The 11,815-nt window shown below is 30.5% G+C and overlaps 1 protein-coding gene across 3 annotated transcripts in view; it reads left to right on the top strand.

Annotated features, from left to right (window-relative positions):
- LOC106679008 (forkhead box protein N3) overlaps positions 1–11,815 on the top strand; it is a 339,867-nt gene that overhangs the window by 206,006 nt on the left and 122,046 nt on the right. The window contains exon 2 of one of the 3 annotated variants that reach the window (XM_067050825.1): positions 9,359–9,396. The exons of the other annotated variants lie outside the window; for them this stretch is intronic. The gene's annotated coding sequence lies outside the window, so the exon portion shown is untranslated. The remainder of the gene's footprint in view (positions 1–9,358; positions 9,397–11,815) is intronic. 3 annotated transcript variants of the gene reach the window in all.

Below are 11,815 nucleotides of genomic sequence, written 5' to 3'. Positions count from 1 at the left end.
TCCAAGTTAAAGATGTGTTATAGAATAAAAAAATAGAAATAATTAATATATTTTTTTAAAAAATAAACCGAATACTGTATAAACTTTTTAATTTGTTAAAAGAAGGTTTTTAAAAAATACATAAAATAATAATGGTTTCTTTAATTCGATATCCTCATCTTTCCAATCAATAAATTTACAACTGAGATGTATCTTTAAAATTGAGTTGCAAAATTGATTTAATCAAGCGAAAGATAGTTTTACGTCCACAGACCCAATAGTTGTATACTGTACTTGAAAGCAATAAAATCCATAAAGTTTCATTAAATTTCATGTTTATTTTAGGCTCCACAAAAAATAATATATGCTGCATTTTTTATCTATGAATTTATTTATTTTTTCTTATTAAAAAAAAAAAATTCGATTGAAATCATAATAAGTACCAAATAAAATAGTAAATATGGACTAAGCCATTGTTACATAATTAAAATGATCCAAGAATATTGTAAAATCCGTGAGATATTTAAAAATATCTAAAATAAAATTATTAATATCTCAAAATCAACATTATTCATTTAGAAGTCCTAGAAAAAATATGTCAAAACATAAAAATATCATCCCTATTTATTACTCATATCAGCAAAGAATAAATAATAAAATATCTTATATGTCCAATCTAAGAAATGGTAAATTTAAGGACCTTAAAACATTAAATTTCATAGAAATGTCCCGTGTCTTGATGTTAGCGTCTAAATGTTTAAAACGAGATTTCATTTGGTTAAGCTCCAGAGGATTAAGATTTAGTATCTAGTAACTCACATTTTCATTTATTTCTTTACGTTATTTTTCCTATTTATATTTGTTCATAAGGTATATATAATTTATTATCTCTCTCTTTTTGTTTTGTTTTATCTTTAAGTTGATATTTTTCTAATATTAAAAAAAAATTATATCAGGCGATATGTCTCAGTCACCGCCCTTACAACGGAAGAAGTCAAGATTTAAATCATCTAACTCAGAAGAAAAATTATACTAAATGTATTCTAATAAGAAGAAGCCGATAAGGGAAGTCCTTTTGACTTCAAAAGTCAAAATAAGAATTAAAACCTTAAATCTAAACACATTTAAATATCACATTAAAATATGCATTAAAGTAATTTACTATTGTTTAAATAAAATAAATTGTATGCAATTTTAGTCCCAAAACAATTTATATATCTTTATACGTCCGACTTTTCGGCCATCCGCAAGGACAATCTATCACAAACAAAGCTTTTATTATACATAGGATTTTTAACAATTTTAAACAAAGAGCAATATTCGTAATAAATTATCACACCTTAATATAATTTTAGAACCACATCAATTTTACAAAACTTTATACAGGCTAATCTGCCAAGATCATTAATTTAAGTCCACAATTACCCTATTTTGTCAATTCTTCAAATTAAATTAAAAATTAACTGTGATTAAAAGTTTTAATTTTTAATTTCTTATGAGTCATAACATTGTTTGTCAAAATCTATCGCTCATGATTAGAACAATGTACAATGTATTATCATTAAAAGAGAAAGTAAATAATTTTAGATATATTTGCCATTATTTCTTATTACTCATTTGCGACAAGTATACTTACTTAACCATTTGCGACAAGTATACTAACTTAACCATTTGCGACAAGTATATTAACTTAACCATTGCGACAAATCTACTAACTTAACCATTTGCGACAAGTATACAAACTTAACCATTTGCGTAATATATTAAATAATGTTTACAAAAGCTGTGGACATTTTTAGTAACCGATTGAACATGATGGGACTCATAATAATTTTTTTTTCGACGGCATGGCCCATCAATAGCAATATCATCGTCTAATTGGAGACCACTCAATGTCATTTGCATGACGTAGTCTATCTCCACGTGACGGCATCTCACGGTCTCAGGTCCATCGGCTGTTCTATCGGGAGGATTTAATTAATCCTATATTTAAACGAGAGTGATTCGAAAATTAAAAGAAAACATTGTTATTGAGGAGTATTTGCAATCTGAAATAGACTGATAGTTTAAGAGGTCCAAATCATCCAGATATTATGTTGACCTCATTTCCTATCTTTGAACAAGAGTATGCGCTGTAATATAGACTGTAGTATTATATAGTTAAATTATTAATTAGCTTAGAGTGAAAGTATATAAATATTGAAACGTTACGCTATAAATAATATAAAGGAACAAAAACTCCGCAAGGCACACAAATAAAAAAAAATTAACAGAATACAATTAAAAGATTCAAATTAAAAAAAAAAAAACCTTGAGTCCCTAATAACAACTTTTCGAAAAATTCAAGATAAGTACAGCAATAGTTATACATATCCATAACATTACAGAAATTTTGAAATAATAAATAAAAATTATAACTTTTTAATGTTGCTTGTGCTAGGATACCTCCACAAAAATTATGCAAACTTTAAGAAAAACTGAAATGGTGAGGTTCAGAGTTGACCCATTGTTAAAGTATTCGTATTCGCGAAACCTCAGTTGGGAACAATTGATTTATACAGATGGCTCCAAATCAAATTGGGACCATTGTTATCACGTTGGGTGTTCCGTTGTTATCGAATGCATTGTAATTATCAATCATAAACTTCTACATACGACTAGCAATTTCACCGCAGAATGCTACACTATCAGTGTATATCATTCTACCGTATAATGCAGCTTAAAATGGGAAATTTTGTTATATATGCATGTTTATAATGGATTTTACCAATGTATACTCAAAAGATTCCGTAGTTAAGAAAGTCCAAGCATATTTATTGATAGTAAAAATCCTCAACAAAAACTTAATACTTGATTAGATTGAAGCACACTTAAAAATCAAGGGAATGAAATAATCGGTAAGTAGCCAATGAAGCAGCATTATCGAAGAATATTTACACCTCTTCAGACATGAGTGACTACCTTAAATACCGAGCAAAAAAGATCTGGTGCGACGCTTTCACGTTTCAGGCGCATTTTAAATATTGTTCAACTTGACTATTTTAAGTCTCCTCGTCCCTTTCTAAGCAAATACTTCAAAAGTGATATAGGACAGTCACTTCCTGGGAGTTTTAGTGGGGCGGGTTTGCCGATTGCCTTCTTTTACAATCTCTGCTACTTTGAGACTGTGAAATGTCGTACATCGACCAACATACTCGCAATAAGTGTCTGTTTTAAGGTGAGATAAGTTAGGCTATCACGGAGGAAAGGAGGGGCGAGTTTCATGTCGTTTTCTATTTCAGGCGCATTTTAAATATTGCTAGATTTAACTTTATGTAAAGTTTTCAAAAGTAATATAGGGCCGTCGCTTTTAATGGCTGTGGAAAACCACCAAGATCCAGAATAAATTAAAATATATTAAAAAAAATCCTGGTGAAGCTGTTACTGCAGCATAAGAAAGGTTGTTGTCATCTTTCAGCTAACGATTGGCCACGCGCGGATTTGTAATTTTAAAAATAATCCCTCTATATTGTAACATGTGCAATGTGCAACTAACTAACTATTAGCCACGTTTTCGAAGAGTACCCACATTAATTTTCATAAGTGTAGGAAATTAAAGAAACCAAAAAATACTATATGTCCATAAAAAGATTAACCTAGCCCTACATCGAATCTCCAACCGGTTTCAGCAATCCAGGAAATCACAAATATCACATGTTTGTGATATTTCACTAAAGACAAAATGGTGCTCATCTCACATCAGTATTCAAATAGATACATTAATCTGAACGGGTCATCACTCCATGCCATTCCCTTTGAAAGTCTGTAGAATGTTTCATTGATTTTTTTTAAATATTATTTTGTATTTTTTCAGACTGATTTATTCTTGCGGCTTAAGTGACAGTGCTCTATGGGTATCTGCCAACTAACTGTAATTTTACTTTATATTGATAATTAACGTAAATATTTAAGTGTATGATTAAAAAAACAATTACTTAAGTATTAGCTAGTAAAAATACAGATAAACATAGTATATACAGTGTTTTAAGTAAATTATGTCTGTTTAAAGCTGAGGCCTGGTTTAAACGACCACGCCTGAAATTCCTTCGCCAACTCGAAATAATGACCTTCTCGATGCTATTTCGCGATAAAGATAGCAACAAAGAAGTCCCATTGTTTGTTATTAAATTGATTTTATCGCAAGTATTTAATTAAAACTTGTATTGAAGAGGGATATGGTTAATTATGTTGTCGTATTCCATTAAAATCTAATAATTTTAGGATAAAAATCAATAAACCAAAAATTTACGCAATACTTTTTGTTAGGATATTTTTTTTGATCTAGTTGGCAGAGCAGTTATCAAAATGCAGATATACCAAGGAAAATACTTTAGCATGTGCGTAAGCGAAAGGAATGGAGGGAATATGATATTGGACGGTTTCATATAAATTATCATATTTACTATTTAGTAAAACAACTGTATGAAATCAAATATTTTCTTTGGTTTTCACTAATTTTACCTTTTAGGAAGCTGTCCAAATTTCTGAATAGATGGGAACCTGTTTGATATAAGTCTGACGAAGAAGGTGGGTGTGAAAGGGCTTCGGTACAGAGCTCGTTTAATTTCATCACTATCTGACGTGAAACGTGGAGTCTGGCCTTGTCGTGTAAGCGCATAGATCTCTTCCCATTAATCCGTGCTGGTTGTTTTCGACGAGTTCTTGATGCAATATGTCAATATCACTGTAGTACAATGTGGGTGCGATGGTTTCACCTCTGGGTAAAAATGAGAAATGAATTCCTGCCATTGTCCAACACACAGAAACCATCTTTTCTAGATCTACTTTTTACCTTATAAGCGTGTTGTGATCGACTTGTAGTCATAGGCGTAGTCTAAGGGGGAAGATGGGGTTTCCAGCGAGGTACGGGTTTTTATTTTTTAATTCACTTATTAAGTTTCCAGACATAGGCTCATGAAGAAAATAAATTTCCAGACCCAACTTTTGATAGCAACATTCCGTACATACTTTACCTAAAAATTCGATTTTCGAACACTTTTTTAAGATAGGTTTTTGCTAACTTAAAGTGTAATTTTTTTTTCAAATGCAATGTATAAGTTGTTGAACTATTTGTTCGTAAATATGAAAAAGCTGTTATTAAGCTGCACAGTGTATAGCTGTGATAATTTGATTTCAAATTTCACTTTCAACAGGCTTTTGATCGAGTCTGGCTACCCGGGACTGCTTTACAAACTCCGTAAATTCCTACCTCCGTCATACTTTCTCATTATTCGTTCTTTTCTCACTGACAGATTAACTAAAATGGTTCCTATTCATTCCTCTTCTTTCTGTCCGCTGGTGTTCCTCAGGGTTGTATCCACGGTCCCATCCTCTACACCGTCTATACAGCTGACATTCAAACCAATCCTAACACTATCCATTAATTGTATCCCAAACTCTCCAATCCCATATCACAGCCCTCGAAAAATGGTGTCGTAATTGAAGAATTAAGACCTTTATCCTTCGTCGTAAACCAACCGACTGCCCTACAGTTTCATTTAATAATGTTGCTCGTACTCCTGTCGAACAGATCCGCTATGTTGGACTACATTTGGACAAACGATTAACCTGGAATCCTCACACAAGACTGAAAAGACTGCAAGAAACTGCACGTCGATTTCGACTATTACAGTACTTACTAGACAAACGGTCAAAACTTCCAACACATTACAAAAGACTGATCTACATGACTGTAATAAGGCCAATCTGGACATATGGAGTTGAGCTTTGGAACTCCACTAAACCTTCGAATTCCTCTCGTATCCAATCCTTAAAATCCAAAGTCCTTCGTAAAATCCTTAATGCTCCATACTTTGTCACAAATAAAATCATACATTCCTGACAATCCTCCGAGGCGCCTGAAAAGAAGATGGCCACGAGACCTGCTAATGTAAAATATCATTAGAGCACTACCAATAAGTAGATGCTCTACACGCCTGTAACATTCGATTTTAACTATGATCAAATTTACTGAATATATACATATAAATATACCAAATATACAGTTGTAAATTTCAATAAAGATATTAAAATAAAATTTCAATTTCACGTTTGTTCTTTTGGGAGGGGTTAGGAAAATGTATTATGTAAGAATAATATTACTTACTTGTTGCTAATCTACCAATAGCTCACTGAGTAGACATAGCACTGAAATACAGAATAAGGCTTATCTACGTAAAAAACAACAATTATTTAAAAAGATAAACAATTCACGTCCAGGGAAACTAAAAGGACATGGATAATTAATAACTTTTGATCCATATGAAATATGTTTCAAACTAATATGTTTGCTACTTGCTAGACAGTTTTTTCTTCTACAATCGCTTTAAAGTCCATTGTACCCGAAATTCCACCCCAGACATTGCGAGCGATCGACGATCAACCCAAATTGGCCTTGTTGGCCACCCCAGTTAGTGTATAAAAGATGGTTCTGATGCGATAAAAAGAACACGTATAGTAAATCAACTATTTATTGTGAGCCAACGTTTCGTCCCACTTTGCAGGGCTTCATCAGGGTAGTAGAGAGAAATAGTACAAGAGCCGGGAAGAAAAAAAAGGCAGTTATCTCACCCCAATTTTTGATTACTTTAATGAAAACTAGGTATAATCACTAGTCAAAATAGATGAGTCTGCCAAGTATAGGTAGGGGGAATAAGAAATGGCGGATGTTTCAAAACCTTAAAAAAACACTAATTTTTCATTCGGAGCTATATATCTTAAAAACTACCAACAAAACTATAAAATCAAAGAAAACATTATTTAAAGAATGTTAAATTTTCTGAAATATAAGCCATAAAAGAGCTATTTACGACTAATAGATTTCGAGATATAGCTTTTTAAAAAGCAAAATTTCTTAAAAATGTACTGAAAGATTAGTAGCTAGTTAATTTATTTTGAGAATTCTATATCTCATGAACTATGTGACGTACAGATGTATATTAGCACTCAAATTAAAGCTAGTTTAATGGACTATCAAGAACTTTAGCTTCGTAGGAATAGTAGTTTTCATTATATTTGCTAAAATAAATTGATTTATAGTTGTTCGGACAATAAGTTTGTTTATGAAAAACTTCATTTCAGAAACCATTGGACGTACAGATGTCTGCCAGCGCTCAAATAAAGCTAGTTAAATTTACTACAAAATAGTTAATTATGTTTATCTTCGTAGGAGTAATAGTTTTTATGATATTTGACAAAATAAGCAATGAAATTTTAAATGAAAATAGCAAATGAAAATTTGTCCGAACAACTATAAATCAATTCATTTTAGTAAATTTCATGTAAACTATTACTCCTACGAAGATAAACATCATAAACTACTTTATAGCTCATTAAACTAACTTTAATTTGAGTGCTAATAGACATCTGTAGGTCAAATGGTTTTTGAGATATAAATTTTTCAAAATAATTCACTAACTACTGATCTTTCAGTACGTCCCATACAACATTTTTATGAAATGTTGCTTTTTAAAAAGCTATATCTCGAAAACTGTTTAACGTAAATAACTATATCAGGGCTCATATTTTAGCAAATTTACTCTTTTTTAAATGACGTTTTCTTAGGTTTTCTTTTGATGTTCCTACTTTTTAAGATATAGAGCTCCGAATGAAAAATTAGTTTTTTTTTATCGCTGTGAAACAGCCGCCATTTTTTATTCCCCCTACCTTTACTTGGCAGACTCATCAATTATGGCTATTAATTATACATAGTTTTCATTAAAGTAATCAAAAATTGGGGTGAGATAACTGCCTTTTTCTCCTCTTGGGCTCTTGTACTAAGTCATATAGAATCCACTTTTCATCACACGTGATTATACTTTCGAAAAAAGATAACCAATGAAACGCATGCCCCATAATGGTTCATCAGCTGCCACTCATCAAGTTCATAAGGTACCCATAGATGTACCTTTTTTACTTTACTAATGGTCTTTGAGTGTCAATACACTTGTATTCATTTATACTGGAAGTCCTTTAAATGTTTGGTAACAGTTTTCTTCCACGATAAGCCTAAGTTCATCGTGGTCATTTTCTAGTTGATTTCTTACTCTGGGTTGGTTATCTAAATCTGTCACTAGTCAAAAACTATTTTCAAATTAATAAAATTTAACGCCTGATTAATCTGAAAAGCTGGTTTAAACCACGTTCTGCTGAACAGCGCTGAGACTAGTCGATACATATTATGGACACCTAATAACGAGCACTAATTATATTATATAATAGAGATTATATTATATTATAGAGCACTATAGGAGGTTTGTCTTCAATTTGCTCACTGCTGATGTGAAGTGCACTGTCTTAGGTTTGCAATTATCTGCTTTGTCTTTCCTGTCTTTATGTTGGCATTTATTTCTGGTGTAACCTTGACTTGTTTGATGTTTGCAGTTATTTAAGCGGGTTATGATTTTTCAATAATATAACAGTAATTATTCTATTATTATTTTTTTTTTTTGTATGTTCTATTTAAATGTAAAATATAGTACGTGAAAAAGATGGTCGTGGATTGCGGTCAGCAAATAAACAAAAAATTTTTATTCGTGCCGACGTTTCGACCTGAGGTCCAGATCTTCATCAGGGAGATTTCGGCAGAAATTCAGGCCAAACTGCTCAGACTGCTGTTCTTTTGCTGACCGCACCCGGACCATCTTCCCCACTTATTAATCTACGGTCAACTATCTACACCTCATAAAATATGATATTATTTTTTTAAAAATTAATAAAAAATCATATGAACCACATTTTCATTATAAAACGTTTCAGCCTTTTCTTTTAACCTTCTTTAAACATTTTTATCTCATCCTACTTACAATATTAAAATATATTTTAAAATAAATAACTCTCAAAATCAAACGTAATAATATATTTTAAATTCTTCTTATTCCCTTTTTGTTTAGTTTTTTACATTGGTGCGTTTATACCTACAATATATAATTGAGTATTTTACAAAGCTTACAATCCTGTTAAAATGTATAAATTAAAAGAAACTTTCGTCTCATTTTTGGGCAAAATTTGTTATTTCTTTAACTAAATAAAATTACATTTTATGTTACCTTTCATTATGTATTATACATTTTGCATTAAGTAAATTGTAATATTTTCCTCTTTCAACTATATTTCAACTCATAACAACATCGTTCATAATGAGACTTTTACTTTTCAAAATGTATGTGCAGTTTCTTTTTTTGTTCAATTTATTTAGGAGTTTGGTACATTTTATATTAAAACCTCCTGTGTTTGATTTATTATCGTGATTATTATATATTGATTATATTATTATTATATAAGAATTAAAGTGTTAAATAATATATCCAAGATAACTAATGAATCTATTTATATGTTTCAGGTATGCTGTAGATCGCCTTGACCACAGACTCGATTAAGGTAGCATTCACTTGCCTAGTGTATAACCGTGTCGATTTGTAATACTTGATCTGATTTATGATACAATCGAGTTCAAAAATATCGATAATAGTCAAAATACAGTTTTAATTTATTAATATGTCAAAGTATATACAACGTTTAATATAATTTTATTTCAAATAAATAAAACATTATGATGCCTTTGTGCTTTATTATTTATAATTTAAGTTGGTTCTCAAAAGGCATTTCTAAGCTGAAATTTTAATAAATTTATAAAACAAAAGATAATTTCCATTCTTTTTTCTATTATGTATCAAAGTTCAACATTATTCTTTCTCATTAAAAAACTTATTTAACTAAAAAGTTTCATAAATAAAGAGTATATATATCGTTTAATTAAAGTAAAATAAGGAAATATTTAAAATGTTAATATTAATACTTTAACTAGTTCTATTTCATTATACCCAACCTCTTCCTATGAAAAAAATATGATATATGTTCTAAACACTTATTCAGATACAAAAGCCATTGAGAATTTTAATACAGTACTTTTTAAGCCAAAATTAATATTTTTTTTTTGCTTTGTTTTTTCATATCATAATTATTTTAAAACGCCTTATAAGGGTGTAATAATATTATTCTTTAAACATTGTCGGATGTAAATATTTTTATTATTTAATTCCTCAGGATCAACTTCTCTTAATTTCATTTTTATTAAAATTTGTTCAATTTATTTCCGAGACTAGATTATTGTTTCAAACCTTTTATTGCTACTCAGAAATAAAACAGAAAACAATTAAAATATTTTTAAAAAAATTAAGTTTTTTACCCAATTTATGAGGCTTGATGGACCCCGAAGGGATACCTAACCTTATTGACATACTTGTTGACTCGCTAATACAGTCAAACAGAAATTAGAGTTAGTAGTAGAGAGCCTTGCCTCTGAGCCACGCCAATCATGTATTTATATATTAATAAAAAAAATTTTAAAATGTTTTTTTTTCTTTTATCCGAAATCCAGAGTGCGAATGTCAAGGTTCATTTTTTGGAGTAGTGACGAGATAAATATTTACTGACAAAAGTGTGAATCAAACCCATTAAGTTCTGCACTCTGGAACCATCGCTCCCATTAAGATTTTTGTTTTTTATTATAATCTTACTCTGCTATGCATTTTCATTTTTTTTTTCCTTTTAGGATTTTGGAGATTTTTAATGCATTTTCAGATGTTAAATAGGCCTATTTTATTTTATTTTTTCTGATGATAAACCTTTGAATATACTTTGTTGAAAACTTTTTCAGACATGGTTATACGTATTACCCTTGGTTATCCTTTTGTTTCAGTATTTGTTGGAATGTCTTACATTGACGTGTATCACTAAACTAATGATTTATTGTGCGATTTTCTGCTGTTCTGTGATTACGTGCTAGAATAAGTTTTATTGTTTATTTTTATGACTGCTTTAACAAATATCAAGGATTTAATAAAACTTTCAATTTATTAATGTAGATTATAAAATGGAAATAGATTAATAGCTCGTTTATAATTATATATTGAGAATCTAAAGTTGGACACGACGTATTGTATTCGTATTGAGTCAAATGAGTCAAGTACCATGACCTATTCAAATTGCAGCCGCTCAAGGTTGTAGGATGCCTTTGTGCTAGCAAGCCACTGCTACCTTAATAACTCGGACATTATTACCATAAGTGTAATTATATTCTTAATCTTTTATAAATAGTTAATTAGTTATATAACATAGTTTAAATAATAAATTTATAGTATCAGCTATTTATAATAGCAAGGACATATTGTTAAAAAAAAAACATCATTAGCAAAAAGATTCCATACTTAAATAGAAATTCTAAATTATCCTCAAAAACAAATTAACCCTTTACAAAACAATGATACTCTAAATAATAACATATTCCGATATCAAAAATATTTTTCTGTCCATTCTGTGAGAACTTTGCTTAAATATTTGGAGGTGAGGGGCCTCCGCGTGATGATTAAACAATAGAATAAAAAGTAATAATTCAAGAAGAAATATAATATGTAAATGATAATAATAGTCGAAAATAGTAGGAGAGAGGGAGGGAGTACAAGAGGAGAAAAGACTTGAGGTAGGGTGATGTTGATAGGGTTTCGGGGCCCTTTATATCCTGCCACCTCGCAGGAAGGGGGGATGGGCTAACTGTCCGGAATCTGATGAAGCAAGAAGGGAGGCTGTCAAAAAACTTGTCTCCGTGTAATGTGTTCCGTTTCCAGTTGTAGTTCGTGATGTATATGAGTTATGTTACGTCTCTCATGTGTAATGCCCCTACTGATCTTCTGTAACATACTGTTTTGGTACTCTAGTAGTGACTTCAGGGCTGTTAAGTTAGATAGTGTAGTGGTGGTGCACCATATAGTAGTGATTGTCTCAGTAAGACTTTGTATAT

Source organism: Halyomorpha halys, unplaced genomic scaffold, assembly GCF_000696795.3.
Source record: "Halyomorpha halys isolate HHAL.00 unplaced genomic scaffold, Hhal_1.1 Scaffold172.1, whole genome shotgun sequence".
NCBI lineage: Eukaryota > Metazoa > Arthropoda > Insecta > Hemiptera > Pentatomidae > Halyomorpha > Halyomorpha halys.
The sequence above is the reverse complement of the archived record's forward strand: the minus strand, read 5'-3'. Positions and strand labels throughout refer to the sequence as shown.